General features: G+C 45.2%; 1 long non-coding RNA gene across 1 annotated transcript; it reads left to right on the top strand.

Moving 5' to 3' along the window:
- The first annotated feature begins 7,069 nt into the window (after positions 1 to 7,069).
- On the top strand, positions 7,070 to 13,639 carry LOC148112443 (uncharacterized). The gene is made up of 2 exons (XR_015729537.1): positions 7,070 to 7,937; positions 13,141 to 13,639. It is a non-coding gene; the product is annotated as an uncharacterized LOC148112443 (long non-coding RNA).
- Positions 13,640 to 14,461: the final 822 nt, after the last annotated feature.

The following is a 14,461-nucleotide window of genomic DNA, read 5'->3' as shown; positions in this document are numbered from 1 at the left end:
TAAACTGAAGCCACCTTCAAAAGTCAAGTTCAAAAAGTTCTGTTGAAGTCATAGATATGTGCACTGTGCAGGCAGTTTTCCCAGCTACAGAAATACTTCTGGATACAGAAACAGATTTTTAAAAATTTAATAGTTTGGAAGTTTCCAATCCAAATACTAACTAAACCTAATCCTGCAGAGCTTGCCTCCCAAAATGTATCAGATTCTTCCTGTCTCAGAAGCCTTTGCATCCTCAGCCTGCTATGTATTCTCCCAATGACAGGCAATTTGATGTTCTGTGCTTCTAAAAGCCCACAAGTGTCTGCACTGCTATTTTAACTAGCTGTTTTATGTTGATTGAGCATTTAAGAGAAGGAAGCATTAGACCTTGGTGGTGAGGGTGGTTTTAATTCATAAATCTTTTTCCATTAGTTATTTGAAGCATCACCAAAGTGCCTAGCCATCTGTCTCCATCACACCGGCCTTGGTCCACCCAAAGGGGCTATTTATGCACAGAAGAGGAAGAGACTTCGTTGCTTTTTCCATGGCAGAGTGAGGATGAGATTCCACTAAGGAAGTCCATGAGACATTGTGGCGCATCATAACTCTAATGACACCTCTGTGTTAAGAGGTTGTCAGATGGAAAAAGGGCAAAGAAGAGCAACTAAGATGATTCAGGGCCTGGAGAAAAAAAACATATAATAATAATAATAATAATAATAATAATAATAATAATAATAATAATAATAATAATAATAATAATAATAATAATAATAATAATAATAATAATAATAATAATAATAATAATTCTATACCGCCCTTCTCCCGAAGGACTCAGGGCGGTGTACAGATGAAGAACAGTTGCAGGAATTGGATATGGCCAGTCTAGAGAAAGGAAGGACTAGGGGTGACATGAGAGCAATCTTCCAGTAGTTGAGGGACTGCCACGAAGAAGAGGGGATCAACCTATTCCCCAAAGCACCAGAAGGCAAGACAAGAAACAATGGATAGAAACTAATCAAGGAGAGAAGCAACCTGGAATTAAGGAGAAACTTCCTAACAGAGAGGGCAGTTAACCAGTGGAACGGCTTGCCTTCAGAAGTTGTGGGTGCTTCCTCACTGGAGGTTTTTAAGAAGAGAGTCAATTGTCTGAAATGGTATAGGGTCTCCTGCTTGAGCAGAGTGTTGGACTAGAAGACCTCAAGTTCCCTTCCAGCTCTATTCTGATTGACTGCCAGATGCTGGGGAACCACACAGTAAGCATCTGGATGGCATGGTAGGAGCACCAAGAAAACCCAAGAGAGGGATAGCAAACAAAAGAAATGGCTGGTGACAATTGTGGAGAGGAATTACAAATTATTTTAGGCTCTACCTGTAGACTGGACAACCAGGATATGGGCCAGCATTTAGATTATCTGGATGGCCTTAGAAGTACATGGCTGTCAGGAGTCTGAGAGTTCTCACAGTTGTCAACACAGAGACAATCAATAGACATCTGTTGTTGCTGTTGTTGAAGGATCCAAGTGTTCTACCACATTGATGCCATATGAAGGACCTTAAGTTCTCAACAGGACCAAGCTGCTAAATTAGCTGGAAGAATCACCCGAGCTGTGTCCTCCCCTTCAGTCCCAGCCAGGATGGGCATCAGCAGTGATTTTCAATTCAGGTTAGGCAAGGCTGACCTAAAAAAGCTCTTTGCAACACAATCACTCTGCAGCAGTGTTTTAGCTGCCTCTGCTGTGCTCTGTTAAGGCACAATGAGGCTCAGAGGAAAAATCAGCCGCCTGGCTTTTTTGTAATAGCAACATTCCTGGCAATTAAGCAGCTGGTTTCAGGGACTCCAGGGGCTTTTTCTGCAGGAATTGTACATCTGTGCTTCATTGTAGCCTCCCCATTTTATCTGCATTTGGGATTGTTGAGTGCAAAGCACTCAAATTGCCAAGCCCAGCCTTTAGTGTCACAGGCATCGTTTCTGATCCATACTTAGGCAGTTTCAAGACACAAGTTCCATTTCACATACATTTTCACACATGCCTACTGGGAGGGGGGAAGAGATCTTTCACTGCAAAGAACATGAAGACTGGAGCTTTGGAATTGAGCAAGTCCGAGGACCTTCCTCCAGGAATAGAAACTGCTTGAAGGTTAGAAAAAGGATGTTTCCAAGTTACGTAACTAATTAGAAGTAAAGAGCAGCTTGACATTTTTGCAGAAGAAACTTGATAAGGGGTTAAAAGTCTTCCAAAAATGGCTGTCCTATGTTCTGCAATAGAGGTATTCCAGAATTCCTTATTGTGGACATTGTCTGGTTTTCTTCTTTAGCTTAGTTTGGAACCTGCCCCTGAGCAGTTCATGATCTGATCCACCATCAGCACCAAGCCATGACTTTGATGCAGGGGTGAAATGTAAAATTTGTTACTACCGGTTCTGTGGGTGTGGCTTGGTGGGGGAGGGGGTAATGTGACTGGATGGGCGTGGCCAACTTTTTTTAAAAAAAAACTTTTCAAAGCATTTTTTCTAATGCTTTGAAAAGGCCTTGCTGATCAAGCAACTCAGCTAGGATCGTCAGAGACTTTTCAAAGCATTTTTTTACCACCTCTTCGGCCAAGAGGTTGCAGAAAAAAATGCTTTGAAAAGTCTCTGACGATCCCAGCTGAACCCCGCGATCATCAGAGGCTTTTTTTTTACTTTTAAAAGCATTTTTTCGTCAGAAGAGGTTGTGGAAAAAATGCTTTTAAAAGTAAAAAAAAAAAGCCTCTGATGATCGTGTGGCTCAGCTGGGCATGGTGGGGGGGGGGTGAGTGCAGGGATTTTTGCTACTGGTTCTCTGAACCACCTGCCGCCATCGCTACCGGATTGGGTGATCTGGTCTGAACCGGGAGCATTTCACCCCTGCTTTGATGCTATAATGGAGCTCCACCACCTCTTTTTAGCAATAAAATAGTCAGTTTATGTACCTCACCTGGTAATGTCCATGCATAGAGACATCATTTTTGTTGTTTGAAGTCAGCTTAGGAAAGAGCAAGCCTAAAAGTCCAATCAGTGTCAGATAGAGTGCCATTTAATCTAGTTTAAGAAGAGATTGGACAGCCATCTGTTTGAAATGGTATGGGGTTTCTTGCTTGAGCAGGGGTTGGACTAGAAAACCTCCAAGATCCCTTCCAATTATGGTATTATGTTAGTCTATTATAGTTTGCCTTACAAGAATTGAACTGGAGTTAGGGTTAGGGTTACTGGCATTTTCACACAGACACTAGAGAAACTAAAAGGAATTCATCCCTCCATCAAGTGTTGATCTATGAAGAACTTTGGTTGGGGAATTCTGGGAGCTGAAGTCCACAAGTCATAAAATTGCCAAGGTTAGACACATGTGGTGTAGCGGTTAAGGCATCAAGCTAGAAACCTGGAGACAGTGAGTTCCAGTCCTTACTTGGGCCCAAAGCCAGCTGGGTGACCTTGAGCCAAGCACTTTCCCTTAGCCCTAGGAAGGGGCAATGGCAAACTACTTCTGAAAACCTTGACAAGAAACTGCAAAGATTTGTCCATGATTGAATGGAAGAAAAAATATATAAACAATGCAGAGTTTCTGGGAGGCAGCATTTAAATTTAATAAACTTTTATTGTTATACAGACATAACCCAAACACTGGAAGTGGCTTACCATTACTGTTCTGTTCTAAGGCAGACTTATTTTTCATCCTGGCATGAGTGACTTGTACCAATCTTTGTCCTTAGATCATTTCTAAAGAAATCAAAGTTACCTTTGATGCAGCCAGTATGTGCACATATTTTCATACACACAGCACTGAAATATTTTAACATGATATTAATGGCTCAATCAAGTAATAAAAATACTTTTTTCCTGTTGGTTTCCGTGGTCCTTTTACTGTTGAAAAATGGAGGAGAAAAATACAGCCATTTGTAACATCAATTTACAAAAATTTATTAAAAAGAATTGTCACCTATTTCTTCTGTAGTATAAACATATTAATATGTAATGAGACAATAAATATTAATAAGGCTCATATCTGGTGAAATGGGAGTTTATGTCTCCTTAGAGTTTAATTAACACAAAGACTATATTAGTTCTGAGTTTTCTCTTGGGCTAAGACATCATCTCAGGAAATGCTGATGAACGTAATGAAGCTTCTCCTTGCCACTCAGGCTTTCTGTTTGCCAGAAAGATGTTTTTAGTTAAGAAATATCAAAGGATAAAATATGTTTTTGCATTGTTCTGTTGGAAGAAATGTCCATCTGGGTTTAGTTCCAAGTGGGGAGGAAGACACTGGAAACATGGAGGCTTGTTGGAAAGATGATTTAATGGTGGACAGGATCACATGGCTTGAGGTCCTGGGCAATCACTCACATGGGTAAGGAGCCTGAGTGGCGCAGCAGACTAATGCTACTGTTAAAGGTAGTATTTAGCTTCCAGCTGCCTGCAATTACTGCGAGTTCAATTCTCACCAGGCTCAAGGTTGACTCAGCCTTCCATCCTTTCTAAGGTAGGTGAAATGAGGTCCCGGGTTGTGGGGGCAATAAGCTGACTTTGTATAAAATATACAAAAGTATGAAGGGCTATTGCTTAACGCATTGTAAGCCGCCCTGAGTCTCCGGAGAAGGGTGGCATATAAATCAGAGAGAGAGAGAGAGAGAGAGAGAGAGAGAGAGAGAGAGAGAGAGAGAGAGAGAGAGAGAGAGAGATATTTATACCTTCTCTTGGGCCTTGGAGCTTCCTGTTCCTCTGTAAGAAATGTATTCTGATTGGTTGTCAAACTCCCATGGGGCCATGCAGGGGTAACTTTGTAGGTTGTCTTGAGTCCCAGGCTTGGTTAATCTTGCTGGGTGATATAATGAGGGGGCTTTGAGCAATTCCTACTATGGCTTAATGGCTTTGTCCTGGTTTGGAGGGCTAATCCTATCACCCTGGAGCTGAAGGTCTTTTGTAGATAAGATGGCCTAGTCTTTGGTCTTGCAGATAGGTTGGCACCAGTCTTTCTGGGGCTCTTAACAAAGGTGGGGGCTGCTTTCCAAGAGCATGTTTTTCCTTTTCTCATCCAGGGAGGTATAATATTCTGCCTTTTAAATATTTCCTAGAATATTTCATTCTTCTAGGAGAGGGGTGGGTGCTAACCTCCTACAGTTCCTAAGCCACCAGCAGGAAATTATTAACTTAAATGGTTTTGTATCAAATTATAGCATTATAATTGACACTTTTGTTTTCCTAGAACACATATCTCCTGGATCTTGATAACACAGTGATATTTTCAACATTCTTGACAAGCTGGAATCACAGTGAAATGTCCAATGGCAATTCCAAAGCTGCTGCTGCTTTGTTTTACTTTTATTTTGGAAGGATTGGGTGTGTGGCTCCCTCCCCAGAGAAGAAGAACTCCCTTTGTCCCTGAATTCAAAAGAGGATTTTCAGAAGAGGCGAGGATCTGGATGGATCATCAGCCCAAGTAGTTTCCTCAGCATGGCCATCCACGGCTCAGATTCTGTTTGGGCCAATATCTTCCCTTCCTACCCTGGAATCTTAAGGAAGCAAATTGGTATATTAATTCCTTATTTTTTAAAAAGTGTTTAAGTCTGAGTACATTGAGAAAAATACCTTAGGTTTCTCCAAAAGATCCCTTGTTGCCTGAAGTATTTCTGACAGCCAAAGACTTCTTTTAGTTAAAGGCAAGAACACCATTCTTCTTGGGGTGTCCCTGCACTCAGTGGCACAAACATGTGGACCAGCAGCAATTGAGAGAGAAGAGGGGATCCTCGACTGTTGTGTTTTCAGCAGGCCTGATGACTGGGTTGCCCAAGATTGATGATGATGTCAAGCTTTCCATGTCATGTCAAGGACTCACCCTCTGAAAGTGGGAAGTGATGGAGTCCAACGAATGCCTTAAGACCTCACAGTGTTGAAGCTCAGTATTGTATCTGAATACTCCAGTCTTTCAAAAATAAAATCAATTAATGACTTAATAACAGAGACCTTGGAGGTATTCTAGGCCAACCCTGCTCAAGAAGGACACCCTATACCATTCCAGGCAAATAGTTGTCCAATCTCTTCTTAAAAACCTCCACTGATGGAGCACCCACGACTTCTGAAGGCAAGTCATTCCACTGCCTTGTTCCAACTGACAGGAAATTTCTCCTTAGTTCTAAATTAACCATGGTGGCACAGTGGTATGCAGTATTGCAGGGTACTTCTGCTGATTGCTGGCTGCCAGCAGATTGACAGTTCGATTCTCACTGGCTCAAAGCTGACTCAGCTTTCTGTCCTTCCGAAGTCAGTAAAAGAGGAGCCAGATTGCTGGGGGCAAGATGCTGACTCTGTAAACCACTTAGAGAGAGCTGTAAACCACTGTAGGGTGGTACATAAGTCTAAGTCAGGTGTCGACAACCCGCAGCTCTGAAGCTGTATGCGGCTCTTTGGGCACCTTACTGTGGCTCCCTGCCGAACCGGATCCCACCACTGGCTGGCCCTGCCCCTCACCCTCCCCTCCCAGTCACTCCTCACCTGAGAAGGTAAGGGCAATGGTGGAGAATAGAGACTCGCTCCATATTCCAGGGTGGGAGCGAAGTGGACCTGTATTTGCCTCTTCTTCTGGCCCTTGTTGGTGCTGTGAGCACCTCAGTTGCTTGGGGAGATGCATGACTTTCTCTCTGCCCTGAGACACTGGCCTGGCCCGGCTGTGGCTAACACCGGTGCTCTCGCTGCCTCCATGGCCTGCTCGCTGCTCTTGCAGCGCCTTGCACAGCGCACTTAAATTTAGCGCACTTCACAAAGTGAGAGATGGCATCCCCTGCTCCTCCTGGAGCCCATTACAACACAGAGCATCAGCTGTAGCTGGGCCAGGTCAGTATGGACGTAGAGAAAGTCACGGATCTCCCCAAGTGACCGAGGTGCACGCAGCACCAGCAAGGGCTGGAAGAAGAGGCAAGTACAGGGCTGCTTCGCTCCTGCTATGGAATATGGAGCGAGTCTCCATCCCCCACCATTGCCCTCATCTTCTCAGATGAGGAGTGACTGGGAAGGGAGGGCCAGGGGCAGGGCCAGCCAGTGGTGGGATCCGGTTCAGCAGCTACAGCCAAAGAGCCATATGCAGCTTCAGAGCTGTGGGTTGTCGACAGAATCCACAAAAGTGGATTCTGCCAAGTGATGAATAAGCTAGCTTATTTCCTCAGCAGGGTCTGGGCTCACGTGGATCAGTATGGAGAGCAATACGAATCAGAACAGGACTTAGTGTCGGCAATTTCAGATGGAATGAATGAAGGGGAGGCTTCTGAATGGATAGCCCAGCTGCATAATGAGGGCGCTGCTGAACTAAATGATGCCGATGGGTTTATCACACTGCTCCGGTCCCGATTTGAGGACCCAGACCGCATAAATGAAAACGAAGCCACGCTAAAGGTCATGAAGCAAGATAATCAACCTATAAAAGACTTTGTATGGGACTTTAGACAAGTCACAGGGAATGTAGGCCATTGGCCTGACTGCATACTCCTGCACTACTTTAAAGAATCTATTGACCCAGAAGTCAGAAAAGCCTGTGGGATCCGGGGAGTGCCTGAGCGTCTCCATGACTAGTATACCATGTCCATTGCTCTAGACAGAGAAGTCCACCCCCCCCCCAGCCAAACCCCAGCACAGCAGCCATCTCGTAAAACGCTATCTAGCAACCCCATTTCAAAAGCTACAAATCTCACCCCTCCCCTCAACTGTGTGTGTGTGTGATGAAGTGCTATCACTGTGGACAGACAGGAAATCGAGCTTCTGAGTGCCTGGCCCGTGCCCCAGTTCCACAACAACGACCTCCCACAACTGCACGAGGCAGGAGGTCTCCAAGGAAAGACACCAGCCGATTTGCCAAACAAGCCATGGAGATTCCCCTCCCCACTGAAGACAGCAAGGAACCTCCGGCAAAAGAAGCCCCTCCGGACGGGGCTACCGGAGATGAAGACCCGATGGTGAGTACACCCATCTCCCCCTTCTCAATTAAAGTAAAACTGGTGCTGCTGGAAACGGGGAAACAAGCAGAACTCCCAGCAATAATAGATACTGGCTGTACCAGATGTTTAATCGGGCTTAAAGTGGTAGAAAAGCTGGGGATCAGAACAACACCCTTAAAGCACCGGATTAAATTTCACCAGGTGGATGGGACGTTGATTGGGGGAGTCCCCGCCACTCATATTACTGAACTGATTAAATTAGAGATGGTTTAGGTTAGGTTTAGGTTTATTAAATTTGTATACCCCACTACTCCCGAAGGACTCAGGGCGGTGAACAGGCACAGGATAAAATACAGAAATACAAAAGTTAAAAACAATTTAAAACCAAATTAAATAATATTGGCCCACGACAATTAAAATCTCAATAAATTTAAAACAAATTAAAATTTCAATTTAAAATTTAAAAGAAAGGGGAGAAAAATTAGGCCAGGCCGGCTTGCTGGAATAAAAGGGTCTTAAGAGCACGGCAGAAGGTGCGCAGATCCGGGATCCTCCGTATCTCCGGGGGGAGCTCGTTCCAGATAGTGGGTGCCCCCACCGGAAACATCATGGGGAACATCATGGGGAAACATCATGAACTTATACGATTTATAGTAACCCCAAAGATGTCAGAATCTATCATACTGGGACTGGCTTGGCTGGACAAATGGGGCCCCACCATCACATGGGAAGATGGATACCAAAAAATCAGAATAGCAGTTGTCCCATCACCCCCTACCCCTCCCCCCAAACAGCAACCTACCCATAATGGCCAGCGGCCAGAGACAGCAGCAGCTTCTTCAGACAGACCTCCAGGTGAACACCAGATCCCTAAAGTATATGCAGACTTGGCTGAAGCTTTCAGTGAGGAAGAATGTAACCTCCTCCCCCCTCATTGGGCCACAGACTGCGCCATCGAATTACAACCAGGGGCTAAATTGCCAAAACCTAGAATGTACTCCATGACACCTGCTGAGATGACTGAATTGAGGAAGTACATTGACACCAACCTAGCCAGAGGGTTCATTGAGCCTGCAAAATCCAGCATGGCTGCCCCCGTACTATTTATGTGTCGACTTTCGGTCGGTCAACTGCATTTGCATACAAAATACTTACCCCCTCCCACTGATGAAAGACTTACTGAACCACCTTTCAAAAGGGAAAATTTTCACCCAGCTAGATCTAAGAGAAGCCTACTACCGAGTTCGCATAAAGGAGGGAGACGAATGGAGGACCGCTTTTAACTGCCCCTTGGGCAGCTTCCAATTCCGGGTCATGCCTTTCAGACTCCAGGGGGCCCCAGGGGTCTTCATGCAACTGATCAATGAAATTTTGCATGAACATTTATATCAGGGGGTTCTTGTTTATCTCGATGACATTCTCATATTCAGCGAAAATATGGAAGACCACGTCAAATTGGTCAGACAAGTGCTGAAAAAACTCCTAGCAGCCAAATTTTATGCAAAATTGTCCAAATGCGAGTTCCATAAGGAAGCCCTTGGGATACAGGGTGTCAAACAAGGGCATTGAAATGGACCCGGGTAAGGTGAGGGCAGTACTGGGCTGGCAGCCCCCACACACCCGTAAGCAACTCCAGAGCTTCCTGGGGTTTGCAAACTTTTACAGACAATTCATCCCTTCCTTCGCTGAGGTCGCACTCCCTTTGACAGAACTGCTAAAAACTGGACCATCTCCCACCAAGCCAAAACCTAGCCAGCCTTTAGCTTGGACAATGGACTGCCAAAAATCCTTTGAACGGTTAAAATGGCTATTTGCGGTGGAGCCGATCCTACAGCATCCTGACTCGAATAAGTCCTTCATGGTTCAGGCTGACGCAAGTGATGTGGCAGTGGTGGCTGTTCTACTACAAAGGGACCCCCAGAACAATCTAATGCTGTGTGCTTATGTATCCAGGAAGTTAACGGACACTGAGCGCAGATGGGCGGTATGGGAAAAAGAGGCGTTTGCAGTGCGATGGGTTCTCCTGTCCTGGAAACACTTCCTGGAGGGGGTAGAGAAGCCTTTTGAGGTTTGGACTGACCACAAGAATCTCGAGGCACTGAAGACCCCGAGGAAGCTCTCTCCAAAGCAGGTTCGTTGGGCTCAATATTTCAAACACTTTAACTTTAACCTGAGATATATCCCAGGGGGTAAGAACATTCTGGCTGACGCTCTCTTCTGCAAACCCCAATTTGACAGCCGACAGGAAGAGATAGTCCACACCATGGTTTCAGAGATGCAGCCAGCCGCTCAAGCCTGCACCAGAGCGCAAACACACCAGGGTTCCAACCTCCCCGAAGACAAGTTGACAGTGAAGCTAAAAGCGGCGCTCTCTAATGATTCCTGGTTCAAAGCACACCAGGCGGACCTCACCCTAAGGGACGGGTTGGTGTGGAAGGGGAATTAACTTTACGTGCCTCACAGCCTGCGGCTCCTGGTACTGAAGAGAAGTCATGATTCTCACCTAGGGGGCCACTTTGGGTTTTTAAAAACCCTCCATTTGACTAGGAGGCAATTCTGGTGGCCAAAGATGAAAACTGAAGTGGAAGACCATGTGAGGAGTTGTGCCACCTGCACCACCATGAAATACCGACCAGGGAAGCCCCCTGGCCTTCTCCAGACTGTGGCCGAACCCACCAAGCCTTGGGAGGAGATTGCATGGACTTCATAGTTGAGCTCCCCGACAGTGGGGGCAACCGAGTCATTTGGACTGTCATTGATTTATTCTCCAAGCAAGCCCACTTCATTGCCTGCAGCGGACTACCCTCGGCTAAAAAACTGGCAAAGCTGTTTGTGAAACACATCTACAGGCTACATGGAGTCCCAAGAAGAAGAATATCGGACTGCGGGGTCCAGTTCACCACTAAGTTCTGGAGGGAATTTTTACGATCCATTGGGTCGTCCCAGGGGCTTAGTTCGGCTTTTCACCCATCAACTAATGGATCGGCTGAAAAATTGAACTCAATGGTGGAACAGTACATTAGGTGTTATGTGAATTATCAACAGGAGAACTGAGCGGACTTGCTACCATTCGCAGAAGTTGCTTATAATAATGCAGTACACAGCAGTACTGGGTTGACCCCTTTTCAAATAACTACGGGCATGGATTTTGTGCCGATGCCTGAGTTGCCTAGAGAGCCACCCACTTCCATGTCCTTAACGGACTGGATGACCTCATTGAAAAAGGGTTGGGAGAATACAAAAAAGCTTTAGCGGAGTCAGCGGAAAAATATAAGGCTCAGGCTGACAAACATCGGGGTCTCCAACCATATATGGCTAAAGAAAAGGACAAATATAGAGTAAATAATATAGTATTAAATATATATTTGTTTATAATTAGATAGTGTTTGGTATTTAAAACAGTCAATGTTATCTGAACAAAAAGATTTCCGGGATGTAACTATGAATAAATATCTGTGGGATCATTATGATTCCCAGTTAGTCCTTCCTTGTAGTTGTCTTTATGTGTTGTATTGTCTATACATATATAACTTCTATTGATTTGATAATTATAGTATATGTTTTTTATTTGTAAATAACTAATAAAGATCATTTTTTAAAAAAGCAAAAAAAGAAAAAAGAAAAGAAAAAGGGTTGGGAGAATACAAAAAAAGCTTTAGTGGAGTCAGCGGAAAAATATAAGGCTCAGACCAACAAACATTGGGGTCTCCAAACACCTTTCCGAATAGGTGATAAGGTGTATTTGTCAACCAAGTACCTAAGATTGAGAGTGCCCAGCAAGAAGTTTGGGCCCAAATTCAGAGGTCCCTTTCCTATAGTGAAAGTGATTAACCAAGTGACTGTCCATCACTGACTATCGGGGGTGAGTCTTTGGCCCCCGCGGAGAGGGCATGCAATCTGGGAGTCCTCCTGGATATGCAGCTGTCTTTCGAGGAACATCTGACGGCTGTAGCCATGGGGACCTTCTGTCAGGTTCGCCTGATTCGCCAGTTGCGGTCCTTTCTTGATCGGGATTCCCTGTGCACAGTCACGCATGCCCTCATCACCTCTCGCCTGGACTACTGCAACGCTCTCTACATGGGGCTCCCCTTGAAGAGCACCCGGAAGCTCCAACTGGTCCAGAATGTGGCCGCGCGGGTAGTCACGGGAGCCGCATGGCGCTCCCATACAACACCTCTCCTGCGTGAGTTGCACTGGTTCCCAGTGGTCTTCCAGGTGTGCTTCAAGGTGTTGGTTATCACTTTTAAAGCGCTCCATGGCATAGGACCTAGTTATCTTCGAGACCGCCTGCTGCTACCGACGGCCTCCCATCGACCTGTGCACTCCCACAGAGAGGGCCTCCTCGGGGTGCCATCAGCCAAACAATGTAGGCTGGTGACCCCCAGGGGGAGGGCCTTCTCTGTGGGGGCACCTACCCTATGGAACCAGCTGCCCCCAGAGATAAGGAGAATCCATGACCTCAGTGCCTTCCGCCGTGCCCTTAAAACCTTCTTTTTCCAGCAAGCCGGGCTGACCTAACACTTTTTAAAATGTTTTTAATTGTCTGTTATTGTTTTTAATCATGGGGCCAAATTTATATATATCTTTTTAATTGTATGTTAATGTTTGTAGTTTATGTTTTTACTTGGCTGTTCACCACCCTGAGTCCTCAGGGAGAAGGGCGGTATACAAATTTTAAAATAAATAAATAAATAAATAAACTTAGGCTCCCTCACATATTAGGGAAAATACACCCCATTTTCCACAGCAGTTTATTGAAGCTGGTCAGAGAATCTACCCTCAGACCTTTGCCAGCTGCTCCACTCCCTCCTTTAGTATTTATTTATTTATTTATTTATTTATTTATTTATTTATTTATTTATTTATTTATTTTATTTTATTTTATTCGATTTCTATACCGCCCTACTCCCGAAGGACTCAGGGCGGTGCACAGCCAGACAATAAAAACACATCCATACAAAAGTAATACAATGGAGACTCATTATGAGGTGAAGAAAATCCTGGACTCTACAGGGTCAATTACAATATTTGGTGCACTGGAAAGGCTACCCTTTGACTGAAGCTACTTGGGTTAAGAGTTGGGATGTGAAAGCTGATGTGCTCGTGAAATATTTTCATGACAAATTTCCTGACAAACCAAAAGGTCCTCCTGGGGTGGGGAGGGGGGGTTAAAGGGATTGGTGCTAAGTATTAACCCCTTCTTTTGTGTTTTATTTTTCAGGATGTGGTTCTTTCTGCAGGGGGGGACACCTGTCAGCCTTGGAAGCCATATTAGGCCGGAAGCTTCAAGGCTGCCACCTCCTCACATGTGGGAAAGTAGGAGGGAGGATTTAGGAGAGGGGAGTTAGTAGGCATAATAGCGTTCTTCCCATCGGTCAAGGTCAGGGTGAGCCAGCATCTGGAGGAGGAGTGGTCAGGGGCTGGCTTGAGGTGGAACAGGATGTCAGCATTCTGATGCTGACATAAAAAGATGAGGCTTGACTTTTCATCTACTTATTTTCTCTGTAGATAATATCCTCTAGGAGATGGGATGGGAGGGGGGAACATTCCTGTGGGGGTGAGGTCAGAAGCTGGGGAGACTGACTTGGAAGATGGCCAATGAGAAGATGAGAATTGGGGAGCAGAAAGGGAAGGGTTTGAGGGTCAGAGGGTTAGTATCGGCTATGACAAAGTCGGGGCCATATCTGTCGTACTCAATAAATGGAATATTTCAGCAAAGATTAATTGTTTGGGAGTGCAATTTATTTGAGATGACATCGAAACCTGACATGGACGATGATTGGAGCATGTGATCGATTGAGAAGAAAGGGGGTGGTTTTGGGAGCTTTGAATTACTGAAGGAAAGCCTGGGTTTTTCAGATTTGGGATTTCCCAGATGTGCCAGTTTACCTATTTCTAGTAAAGAGAGCTTCGGAAAATGCCTGCTTCCACGTCTTTACTGGGAGTTGGGGGTTTTCTGGAACGCTGACAGAGAATTTTGCCATTGACCCCAATGTCAAGTTCTTTCTGGTCTGTTAGAAAGAGCTTATCTTGCCCAAAGCCAACTGAAGGGTCGCAGCTAGAAAAGCTATGTCAGCCTCCACCTTTATATTGCTTGCTTGCTCGGCTGCCATTGTAACGGGGGGAGGGGAGAGCTGTCTGGATGTCTGGGGGGGGGGAGTGAGCTGGTGGAGTAAATGAGAGAAAATTTTCCTCAGTGTTTCTCTGCAGCTGGGAGGCACACTGATAATCACTCAAGGTCAACTGTCATGGCATACCAGGAGGATGGAGCCATCGGAAGCTGCACCCCACATGACCCCTTGGATTGGATAATCCTGAATGGACAATTGGGGGGAGGGTTTTAAGGATGCTTTCTATATGTGATTTTCGCACCTATTGCGAAAATCTTGCTTTTCTTTGGTCTGCACTCAGACCTTGCTTTTCTTTGGTTGCATTCAGTTCATACTCAGTAAAAGTACCTTTCTCTATGAAAATGGGAGTCGGGGTTTTGCTTTCTTGAGTGTTGAAAGGAGGCATACCTGACATTAACCAAGGTCTGTAAT

This window comes from Pantherophis guttatus, chromosome 10, assembly GCF_059756535.1.
Source record: "Pantherophis guttatus breed Tessera chromosome 10, ASM5975653v1, whole genome shotgun sequence".
Classification (NCBI taxonomy): Eukaryota; Metazoa; Chordata; class Lepidosauria; order Squamata; family Colubridae; genus Pantherophis; species Pantherophis guttatus.
This window is presented reverse-complemented; position numbering and strand designations above follow the sequence as displayed.